Source organism: Protomyctophum parallelum, assembly GCF_964188405.1.
Source record: "Protomyctophum parallelum genome assembly, chromosome: 5".
NCBI classification, from domain to species: Eukaryota; Metazoa; Chordata; class Actinopteri; order Myctophiformes; family Myctophidae; genus Protomyctophum; species Protomyctophum parallelum.
The window spans coordinates 7,811,025-7,824,243 of record NC_139702.1 but is presented as its reverse complement, the minus strand read 5'-3'; positions in this window follow the sequence as shown (position 1 = coordinate 7,824,243).

Below are 13,219 nucleotides of genomic sequence, written 5' to 3'. Positions count from 1 at the left end.
CAGGAGCAGGTTAGACCCTTCTATAGGTCACCTCCAGCACCTCTTCCCCAGGAGCAGGTTAGACCCTTCTATAGCTCACCTCCAGTACCTCTTCCCCAGGAGCAGGTTAGACCCTTCTATAGGTCACCTCCAGCACCTCTTCCCCAGGAGCAGGTTAGACCCTTCTATAGGTCACCTCCAGCACCTCTTCCCCAGGAGCAGGTTAGACCCTTCTATAGGTCACCTCCAGTACCTCTTCCTCCAGGAGCAGGTTAGACCCTTCTATAGGTCACCTCCAGTACCTCTTCCTCCAGGAGCAGGTTAGACCCTTCTATAGGTCACCTCCAGCACCTCTTCCTCCAGGAGCAGGTTAGACCCTTCTATAGGTCACCTCCAGGACCTCTTCCCCAGGAGCAGGGTAGACCCTTCTATAGGTCACCTCCAGCACCTCTTCCCCAGGAGCAGGTTAGACCCTTCTATAGGTCACCTCCAGCACCTCTTCCCCAGGAGCAGGTTAGACCCTTAGAGTATATATTTCTAGAGAAGGCACCCAGAGGAAACCCTGAGGCGAAATGGACATAGTGGCCGGATTTGGTAGTGCAGCTCGAGCCAGCGCTGCTCCGTTGACTATCATTGTGCACGTTCATGTGATTGGGGCCATGACACGTGAACGAATGTTTCATACGTGAACGCGCACAAACGGCACAATGATAGTCAACGGCAGCGCGTTCATGTGTTTGGGGCCAATCCATCCCAGAATGCACTCTGTTCCTACCAGGAAGGAGGAGTGAATCCGCCTCATGCGCTTTTGAGCAACTCAATGCAAGTGGATAGAAGGAGAATTCGGGTGTCTTCTCTATAGATATATAACTCTATGGTTAGACCCTTCTATAGGTCACCTCCCTGCAGTACCTCTTTCCCAGGAGCAGGTTAGACCCTTCTATAGGTCACCTCCATGCAGCACCTCTTCCCCAGGAGCAGGTTAGACCCTTCTATAGGTCACCTCCAGCACCTCTTCCCCAGGAGCAGGTTAGACCCTTCTATAGGTCACCTCCATGCAGCACCTCTTCCCCAGGAGCAGGTTAGACCCTTCTATAGGTCACCTCCATGCAGCACCTCTTCCCCAGGAGCAGGTTAGACCCTTCTATAGGTCACCTCCAGCACCTCTTCCCCAGGAGCAGGTTAGACCCTTCTATAGGTCACCTCCAGTACCTCTTCCTCCAGGAGCAGGTTAGACCCTTCTATAGGTCACCTCCAGCACCTCTTCCCCAGGAGCAGGTTAGACCCTTCTATAGGTCACCTCCAGCACCTCTTCCCCAGGAGCAGGTTAGACCCTTCTATAGGTCACCTCCAGTACCTCTTCCCCAGGAGCAGGTTAGACCCTTCTATAGGTCACCTCCAGTACCTCTTCCCCAGGAGCAGGTTAGACCCTTCTATAGGTCACCTCCAGTACCTCTTCCTCCAGGAGCAGGTTAGACCCTTCTATAGGTCACCTCCAGTACCTCTTCCCCAGGAGCAGGTTAGACCCTTCTATAGGTCACCTCCAGTACCTCTTCCCCAGGAGCAGGTTAGACCCTTCTATAGGTCACCTCCAGTACCTCTTCCTCCAGGAGCAGGTTAGACCCTTCTATAGGTCACCTCCAGCACCTCTTCCCCAGGAGCAGGTTAGACCCTTCTATAGGTCACCTCCAGCACCTCTTCCCCAGGAGCAGGTTAGACCCTTCTATAGGTCACCTCCAGCACCTCTTCCCCAGGAGCAGGTTAGACCCTTCTATAGGTCACCTCCAGCACCTCTTCCTCCAGGAGCAGGTTAGACCCTTCTATAGGTCACCTCCATGCAGCACCTCTTCCCCAGGAGCAGGTTAGACCCTTCTATAGGTCACCTCCAGCACCTCTTCCCCAGGAGCAGGTTAGACCCTTCTATAGGTCACCTCCAGTACCTCTTCCTCCAGGAGCAGGTTAGACCCTTCTATAGGTCACCTCCAGCACCTCTTCCTCCAGGAGCAGGTTAGACCCTTCTATAGGTCAGCTCCAGCACCTCTTCCTCCAGGAGCAGGTTAGACCCTTCTATAGGTCACCTCCAGCACCTCTTCCCCAGGAGCAGGTTAGACCCTTCTATAGGTCACCTCCAGCACCTCTTCCCCAGGAGCAGGTTAGACCCTTCTATAGGTCAGCTCCTCAGCCCTTAAAGGGATTGTGACATTAAAAAAAAGGTTTTGGAATTGTTCTTGTTTTGTTTAGGTTTTCTAATCTCAATTGCACCCAAAAAACATGAACTTTTAACATCCAGTAGATTTTCTGTGATCTGGGGTTTTCTGGCTCAAACAGGTGCTCTGATTTGCCGGCAGTAAGTGACATCACTTACTGCAAATCCCATATATGTCAATGAGATTTGCCAGCAGATGTCACTGTTTCACTGTGTTGCCTTTTTTCATTGTAGCTCAAAAGGCCCAAAAAACCCCAAAGAAAACTTCAGACCACAGAAAATCCACTGAATGTTCAAAGTTCAGGTTTTTTGGGTGTAATTGAGGTCATAAAACCTAAAAGAAAAAAGAAAAAGAAAAATAAATGAAAATGAATGTCATAAAAGCTTTAAGGGCCACACCATCAACAAGATCGATGCTTTTAACAGATTTATTGCAAAAGAAACTAAATGAATGTGTGCCAGACTTGATTGAAGTTATTTCGTTTGCCGAATGCATGGTGTGGAACCTTCCTACACAGTTCACTGTAACAGATCCCTTCTGAGAGAACCTTCCTACACAGTTCACTGTAACAAGTCCCTTCTGAGAAACAGAATGCATGGTGTGGAACCTTCCTACACAGTTCACTGTAACAAATCCCTTCTGAGAAACAGAATGCATGGTGTGGAACCTTCCTACACAGTTCACTGTAACAGATCCCTTCTGAGAAACAGAATGCATGGTGTGGAACCTTCCTACACAGTTCACTGTAACAGATCCCTTCTGAGAACAGAATGCATGGTGTGGAACCTTCCTACACAGTTCACTGTAACAGATCCCTTCTGAGAAACAGAATGCATGGTGTGGAACCTTCCTACACAGTTCACTGTAACAAATCCCTTCTGAGAACAGAATGCATGGTGTGGAACCTTCCTACACAGTTCACTGTAACAAATCCCTTCTGAGAAACAGAATGCATGGTGTGGAACCTTCCTACACAGTTCACTGTAACAGATCCCTTCTGAGAAACAGAATGCATGGTGTGGAACCTTCCTACACAGTTCACTGTAACAAATCCCTTCTGAGAAACAGAATGCATGGTGTGGAACCTTCCTACACAGTTCACTGTAACAGATCCCTTCTGAGAAACAGAATGCATGGTGTGGAACCTTCCTACACAGTTCACTGTAACAAATCCCTTCTGAGAACAGAATGCATGGTGTGGAACCTTCCTACACAGTTCACTGTAACAAATCCCTTCTGAGAAACAGAATGCATGGTGTGGAACCTTCCTACACAGTTCACTGTAACAGATCCCTTCTGAGAAACAGAATGCATGGTGTGGAACCTTCCTACACAGTTCACTGTAACAGATCCCTTCTGAGAAACAGAATGCATGGTGTGGAACCTTCCTACACAGTTCACTGTAACACATCCCTTCTGAGAGAACAGAATGCATGGTGTGGAACCTTCCTACACAGTTCACTGTAACACATCCCTTCTGAGAAACAGAATGCATGGTGTGGAACCTTCCTACACAGTTCACTGTAACAAATCCCTTCTGAGAAACAGAATGCATGGTGTGGAACCTTCCTACACAGTTCACTGTAACAAATCCCTTCTGAGAACAGAATGCATGGTGTGGAACCTTCCTACACAGTTCACTGTAACAGATCCCTTCTGAGAAACAGAATGCATGGTGTGGAACCTTCCTACACAGTTCACTGTAACAGATCCCTTCTGAGAAACAGAATGCATGGTGTGGAACCTTCCTACACAGTTCACTGTAACAAATCCCTTCTGAGAAACAGAATGCATGGTGTGGAACCTTCCTACACAGTTCACTGTAACAGATCCCTTCTGAGAAACAGAATGCATGGTGTGGAACCTTCCTACACAGTTCACTGTAACAAATCCCTTCTGAGAAACAGAATGCATGGTGTGGAACCTTCCTACACAGTTCACTGTAACACATCCCTTCTGAGAAACAGAATGCATGGTGTGGAACCTTCCTACACAGTTCACTGTAACAAATCCCTTCTGAGAAACAGAATGCATGGTGTGGAACCTTCCTACACAGTTCACTGTAACAAATCCCTTCTGAGAAACAGAATGCATGGTGTGGAACCTTCCTACACAGTTCACTGTAACAGATCCCTTCTGAGAAACAGAATGCATGGTGTGGAACCTTCCTACACACTTCACTGTAACAAATCCCTTCTGAGAAACAGAATGCATGGTGTGGAACCTTCCTACACAGTTCACTGTAACAGATCCCTTCTGAGAAACAGAATGCATGGTGTGGAACCTTCCTACACACTTCACTGTAACAGATCCCTTCTGAGAAACAGAATGCATGGTGTGGAACCTTCCTACACAGTTCACTGTAACAAATCCCTTCTGAGAGAACAGAATGCATGGTGTGGAACCTTCCTACACAGTTCACTGTAACAAATCCCTTCTGAGAGAACAGAATGCATGGTGTGGAACCTTCCTACACAGTTCACTGTAACAAATCCCTTCTGAGAAACAGAATGCATGGTGTGGAACCTTCCTACACAGTTCACTGTAACACATCCCTTCTGAGAAACATAATGCATGGTGTGGAACCTTCCTACACAGTTCACTGTAACAAATCCCTTCTGAGAAACAGAATGCATGGTGTGGAACCTTCCTACACAGTTCACTGTAACAAATCCCTTCTGAGAAACAGAATGCATGGTGTGGAACCTTCCTACACAGTTCACTGTAACACATCCCTTCTGAGAAACATAATGCATGGTGTGGAACCTTCCTACACAGTTCACTGTAACAAATCCCTTCTGAGAAACAGAATGCATGGTGTGGAACCTTCCTACACAGTTCACTGTAACAAATCCCTTCTGAGAAACAGAATGCATGGTGTGGAACCTTCCTACACAGTTCACTGTAACAAATCCCTTCTGAGAAACATAATGCATGGTGTGGAACCTTCCTACACAGTTCACTGTAACAGATCCCTTCTGAGAAACAGAATGCATGGTGTGGAACCTTCCTACACACTTCACTGTAACAAATCCCTTCTGAGAGAACAGAATGCATGGTGTGGAACCTTCCTACACAGTTCACTGTAACAGATCCCTTCTGAGAAACAGAATGCATGGTGTGGAACCTTCCTACACAGTTCACTGTAACAAATCCCTTCTGAGAAACAGAATGCATGGTGTGGAACCTTCCTACACAGTTCACTGTAACAGATCCCTTCTGAGAAACATAATGCATGGTGTGGAACCTTCCTACACAGTTCACTGTAACAAATCCCTTCTGAGAAACAGAATGCATGGTGTGGAACCTTCCTACACAGTTCACTGTAACTAATCCCTTCTGAGAAACAGAATGCATGGTGTGGAACCTTCCTACACAGTTCACTGTAACTAATCCCTTCTGAGAAACAGAATGCATGGTGTGGAACCTTCCTACACAGTTCACTGTAACAGATCCCTTCTGAGAACAGAATGCATGGTGTGGAACCTTCCTACACAGTTCACTGTAACAAATCCCTTCTGAGAGAACAGAATGCATGGTGTGGAACCTTCCTACACAGTTCACTGTAACAAATCCCTTCTGAGAAACAGAATGCATGGTGTGGAACCTTCCTACACAGTTCACTGTAACACATCCCTTCTGAGAAACATAATGCATGGTGTGGAACCTTCCTACACAGTTCACTGTAACAAATCCCTTCTGAGAAACAGAATGCATGGTGTGGAACCTTCCTACACAGTTCACTGTAACAAATCCCTTCTGAGAAACAGAATGCATGGTGTGGAACCTTCCTACACAGTTCACTGTAACACATCCCTTCTGAGAAACATAATGCATGGTGTGGAACCTTCCTACACAGTTCACTGTAACAAATCCCTTCTGAGAAACAGAATGCATGGTGTGGAACCTTCCTACACAGTTCACTGTAACAAATCCCTTCTGAGAAACAGAATGCATGGTGTGGAACCTTCCTACACAGTTCACTGTAACAAATCCCTTCTGAGAAACATAATGCATGGTGTGGAACCTTCCTACACAGTTCACTGTAACAGATCCCTTCTGAGAAACAGAATGCATGGTGTGGAACCTTCCTACACACTTCACTGTAACAAATCCCTTCTGAGAGAACAGAATGCATGGTGTGGAACCTTCCTACACAGTTCACTGTAACAGATCCCTTCTGAGAAACAGAATGCATGGTGTGGAACCTTCCTACACAGTTCACTGTAACAAATCCCTTCTGAGAAACAGAATGCATGGTGTGGAACCTTCCTACACAGTTCACTGTAACAGATCCCTTCTGAGAAACATAATGCATGGTGTGGAACCTTCCTACACAGTTCACTGTAACAAATCCCTTCTGAGAAACAGAATGCATGGTGTGGAACCTTCCTACACAGTTCACTGTAACTAATCCCTTCTGAGAAACAGAATGCATGGTGTGGAACCTTCCTACACAGTTCACTGTAACTAATCCCTTCTGAGAAACAGAATGCATGGTGTGGAACCTTCCTACACAGTTCACTGTAACAGATCCCTTCTGAGAACAGAATGCATGGTGTGGAACCTTCCTACACAGTTCACTGTAACAGATCCCTTCTGAGAAACAGAATGCATGGTGTGGAACCTTCCTACACAGTTCACTGTAACTAATCCCTTCTGAGAAACATAATGCATGGTGTGGAACCTTCCTACACAGTTCACTGTAACAAATCCCTTCTGAGAGAACAGAATGCATGGTGTGGAACCTTCCTACACAGTTCACTGTAACAAATCCCTTCTGAGAAACAGAATGCATGGTGTGGAACCTTCCTACACAGTTCACTGTAACAAATCCCTTCTGAGAGAACAGAATGCATGGTGTGGAACCTTCCTACACAGTTCACTGTAACAAATCCCTTCTGAGAACAGAATGCATGGTGTGGAACCTTCCTACACAGTTCACTGTAACAAATCCCTTCTGAGAAACAGAATGCATGGTGTGGAACCTTCCTACACAGTTCACTGTAACAGATCCCTTCTGAGAAACAGAATGCATGGTGTGGAACCTTCCTACACAGTTCACTGTAACAAATCCCTTCTGAGAAACAGAATGCATGGTGTGGAACCTTCCTACACAGTTCACTGTAACAAATCCCTTCTGAGAAACAGAATGCATGGTGTGGAACCTTCCTACACAGTTCACTGTAACAAATCCCTTCTGAGAGAACAGAATGCATGGTGTGGAACCTTCCTACACAGTTCACTGTAACAAATCCCTTCTGAGAAACAGAATGCATGGTGTGGAACCTTCCTACACAGTTCACTGTAACAAATCCCTTCTGAGAGAACAGAATGCATGGTGTGGAACCTTCCTACACAGTTCACTGTAACAAATCCCTTCTGAGAAACAGAATGCATGGTGTGGAACCTTCCTACACAGTTCACTGTAACAGATCCCTTCTGAGAAACAGAATGCATGGTGTGGAACCTTCCTACACAGTTCACTGTAACAAATCCCTTCTGAGAAACAGAATGCATGGTGTGGAACCTTCCTACACAGTTCACTGTAACAAATCCCTTCTGAGAAACAGAATGCATGGTGTGGAACCTTCCTACACAGTTCACTGTAACAAATCCCTTCTGAGAAACAGAATGCATGGTGTGGAACCTTCCTACACAGTTCACTGTAACAGATCCCTTCTGAGAAACAGAATGCATGGTGTGGAACCTTCCTACACAGTTCACTGTAACAAATCCCTTCTGAGAAACAGAATGCATGGTGTGGAACCTTCCTACACAGTTCACTGTAACACATCCCTTCTGAGAAACAGAATGCATGGTGTGGAACCTTCCTACACAGTTCACTGTAACACATCCCTTCTGAGAAACAGAATGCATGGTGTGGAACCTTCCTACACAGTTCACTGTAACAAATCCCTTCTGAGAAACAGAATGCATGGTGTGGAACCTTCCTACACAGTTCACTGTAACAGATCCCTTCTGAGAAACAGAATGCATGGTGTGGAACCTTCCTACACAGTTCACTGTAACAAATCCCTTCTGAGAAACAGAATGCATGGTGTGGAACCTTCCTACACAGTTCACTGTAACAAATCCCTTCTGAGAAACAGAATGCATGGTGTGGAACCTTCCTACACAGTTCACTGTAACAAATCCCTTCTGAGAAACAGAATGCATGGTGTGGAACCTTCCTACACAGTTCACTGTAACAAATCCCTTCTGAGAAACAGAATGCATGGTGTGGAACCTTCCTACACAGTTCACTGTAACAGATCCCTTCTGAGAAACAGAATGCATGGTGTGGAACCTTCCTACACAGTTCACTGTAACAAATCCCTTCTGAGAAACAGAATGCATGGTGTGGAACCTTCCTACACAGTTCACTGTAACAGATCCCTTCTGAGAAACAGAATGCATGGTGTGGAACCTTCCTACACAGTTCACTGTAACAGATCCCTTCTGAGAAACAGAATGCATGGTGTGGAACCTTCCTACACAGTTCACTGTAACAGATCCCTTCTGAGAAACAGAATGCATGGTGTGGAACCTTCCTACACAGTTCACTGTAACAAATCCCTTCTGAGAAACAGAATGCATGGTGTGGAACCTTCCTACACAGTTCACTGTAACACATCCCTTCTGAGAGAACATAATGCATGGTGTGGAACCTTCCTACACAGTTCACTGTAACAAATCCCTTCTGAGAAACAGAATGCATGGTGTGGAACCTTCCTACACAGTTCACTGTAACAAATCCCTTCTGAGAAACAGAATGCATGGTGTGGAACCTTCCTACACAGTTCACTGTAACAAATCCCTTCTGAGAAACAGAATGCATGGTGTGGAACCTTCCTACACAGTTCACTGTAACAAATCCCTTCTGAGAAACAGAATGCATGGTGTGGAACCTTCCTACACAGTTCACTGTAACAGATCCCTTCTGAGAAACAGAATGCATGGTGTGGAACCTTCCTACACAGTTCACTGTAACAGATCCCTTCTGAGAGAACATAATGCATGGTGTGGAACCTTCCTACACAGTTCACTGTAACAGATCCCTTCTGAGAAACAGAATGCATGGTGTGGAACCTTCCTACACAGTTCACTGTAACAAATCCCTTCTGAGAAACAGAATGCATGGTGTGGAACCTTCCTACACAGTTCACTGTAACAGATCCCTTCTGAGAAACAGAATGCATGGTGTGGAACCTTCCTACACAGTTCACTGTAACACATCCCTTCTGAGAAACATAATGCATGGTGTGGAACCTTCCTACACAGTTCACTGTAACAAATCCCTTCTGAGAAACAGAATGCATGGTGTGGAACCTTCCTACACAGTTCACTGTAACAAATCCCTTCTGAGAAACAGAATGCATGGTGTGGAACCTTCCTACACAGTTCACTGTAACAAATCCCTTCTGAGAAACAGAATGCATGGTGTGGAACCTTCCTACACAGTTCACTGTAACAGATCCCTTCTGAGAAACAGAATGCATGGTGTGGAACCTTCCTACACAGTTCACTGTAACAGATCCCTTCTGAGAAACAGAATGCATGGTGTGGAACCTTCCTACACAGTTCACTGTAACAAATCCCTTCTGAGAAACAGAATGCATGGTGTGGAACCTTCCTACACAGTTCACTGTAACAGATCCCTTCTGAGAAACAGAATACATGGTGTGGAACCTTCCTACACAGTTCACTGTAACAAATCCCTTCTGAGAAACAGAATGCATGGTGTGGAACCTTCCTACACAGTTCACTGTAACACATCCCTTCTGAGAAACAGAATGCATGGTGTGGAACCTTCCTACACAGTTCACTGTAACAGATCCCTTCTGAGAAACAGAATGCATGGTGTGGAACCTTCCTACACAGTTCACTGTAACAAATCCCTTCTGAGAAACAGAATGCATGGTGTGGAACCTTCCTACACAGTTCACTGTAACAAATCCCTTCTGAGAAACAGAATGCATGGTGTGGAACCTTCCTACACAGTTCACTGTAACAAATCCCTTCTGAGAAACAGAATGCATGGTGTGGAACCTTCCTACACAGTTCACTGTAACAAATCCCTTCTGAGAAACAGAATGCATGGTGTGGAACCTTCCTACACAGTTCACTGTAACACATCCCTTCTGAGAAACAGAATGCATGGTGTGGAACCTTCCTACACAGTTCACTGTAACAAATCCCTTCTGAGAAACAGAATGCATGGTGTGGAACCTTCCTACACAGTTCACTGTAACAGATCCCTTCTGAGAAACAGAATGCATGGTGTGGAACCTTCCTACACAGTTCACTGTAACACATCCCTTCTGAGAAACAGAATGCATGGTGTGGAACCTTCCTACACAGTTCACTGTAACAAATCCCTTCTGAGAGAACAGGATAGAGCGTATGCGCGTACCCGCGCGTACCCGGAAGTTATGCTGGAACGATGCTAAACTCACTTTACCACTAGATTTGCCATTGACTTTATGCACGTGCATACCCTCTATAATTTAGATAAGTATACAGGTGGAAGGGACCTGTGCGCACGGTGAGATGTAAGAGGATGGAGAGGGTCAGGCGTTTATTTATAGGAATGTGGAAGTAGTGTGATTAAGGTGATCCCGCTGCTTAAATCCAGCTCGATAGCTTCAATTTACAAAGTCCATTTCACATCAGACCATGTATCTGTTCGTGTGGCAGAGAGAAATTGGACTCACTTTGAAATCCTGCATTGAGTAACGGAGTTGCTAAGACTGGTGCTGTCACCAAAATGTGACAGTGTCAGTCCCTGCAATCGTTCTCCACAGACACCGCAACCTGTGACAGTTGTCCTGATAACGTCATAAGATATGCCTGGAATTTAAAAGCAGTGACTTATTTACTTAGTTCCCTGCAAACAGCATTTTAGTGCCTTGTCACGGCACTGGAGTCCAGCTCTGCTGGTTGGTCGGGCTGACTGTTCAGTGGGGAGATAATGTGAACCATGCTCTCGTGGGGGAACTCCTCAATGTCAGGTGAACATAAATGACTGTGTCAGAGGAGGTTCATGGTAGTCTAAACTCTACTACAGCCTCCCCAGGTCAACAGTTGGATGGGGTCTGGCGTCGACAGGGACCGCAGTCCACATGGGGAATTGACAATGACTAAATTGTGGAGAATATTTTTCCCTACGGCCGCAAAGAAGATGGTTGCTTCGCACTGGAAACCGCCTCATACATTGTCATTTCGCCAATGGGCTTTGACCTTTCTAGACATCATTTATCTAGAAATGTCTACAGCAAGATTGCATGGTGCAAAAGAGGAAAACATTGAGATTTGGTCTGGTATTGCAGATTTGGTTAAGGACATGGTTTAATCATTATTATTATTATTATCATTATTTAAAGGTATATTCAGTGATTTCACTCAAAAAACCTTAGGTTTCGTTTTTGGCTGTGGGACCCAGCCTTTCATCCAATCAGGATAGAGAGTCAAAAACGAAACCTAAGGTTTTTTGACCCCCAGGGGTTAACTGGGGACAGGGAGGAACTCCTTATATGGTCAGCACACTCTATAGTAGGGAGGATTATCACAACAAAACAAAAAAATAAGTGTTATTTGAATTAAGTGAAATCACTGAATATACCTTTAACAAAAAATAATTATAACAAAAAAAAGAGAATATTTTTCCCTACTTATATCTGTTAAATGCAGCAAAGCAAAAAGAAAAGAAATCTGATTTCACCAGGTGGGGTGAAAAGACTGTAGGCTCAGAGATCAGAAATAACTAATTTTCTTTCCAGCACCTGCAGTCCCCAGAGTCTCCAAGACTCCAACCCAAACCGTTAGCCTTTTTGAGGCAAACTACTTTTGAGCAATGACCACAACTCTTTCCTTTGGGGTTGTTTTCCCGACATGAGGGCAAACAGATGAAAATAACCCGCCGTGTTTAATTTTGGGGTAAGGTGTCAGGGGTGTCACACAAGCATGCAGAGGACAGGCTCGTGTGTGTGTGTGTGTGTGTGAGTGACGCACACGCGCAGTTTCTCACACGCAAACACCACCATGTGAGTACATAACGCGCGTATACGGACTGGATGGAACGACGTGCACGGGCAAAACCCACTTCCCTAACAACGCACCGTCTGGGAAGTATCGGTGGTTTGTCAGTGTAAATTTGCAGACTCGCGGCTTTTCCAAGATACTAAGAAAAGGCCGTACGGAGCATGCAGAGCAGAGGAAATGCGTCAGTGAAGATGAACATGCAAACCTCTTTTGCACAAACACACCCATTCACACGTAGCCAGAGGGCCGTCTCTGTGTGTGTGTGTGTGTGTGTGTGTGTGTGTGTGTGTGTGTGTGTGTGTGTGTGGGGGTGTGTGTGTGTGTGTGTGGGGGTGTGTGTGTGTGTGTGTGTGTGGGGGTGTGTGTGTGTGTGTGTGTGTGTGGGTGTGTGTGTGGGGGTGTGTGTGTGTGTGTGCGTGTGCGGGCACGTTTGTGTACTTCTTGCAGTATTAAAAACAACAGATTAACGGTGGTAATGTTGCAGTCGGGCAGAAAGCTCATATCTCCATATTGGCCTGATGGTAGATTGTTCTGAGCTTGTAGATCTATACTTTAGAATTTAACCCATTCTGAGCGGGCACCCATTTTGGTGTCAGCATCATGTTATGCTTTAGCTATTGAAAAATAGCAGATCTACAAGCTCATATCGCGCCACAGAGTGGCGCGATACGAGCTTGTAGGTCTGCTATTTTTGGAAAAAAATCGAAGAACGACTGACATTTTTAGAATCTGATCTCAGGTCAGAATGGGTTAATCAGACCAGTGTGTGTCCAGTGGAAACCTCGTATGAATCTGATCTCAGGTCAGAATGGGATAAAACCTGAAAAGTAACAGTTTGGGACATGGTTTCCACCCGACAGCAAAGATATGATATCATATGATTGACCTATTTGTCTACATGACCGAAAAGAGAAGGATGGAGACAGAAGGGCAGAGAGAGAGAGAGAGAGAGAGAGAGAGAGAGAGAGAGAGAGAGAGAGAGAGAGAGA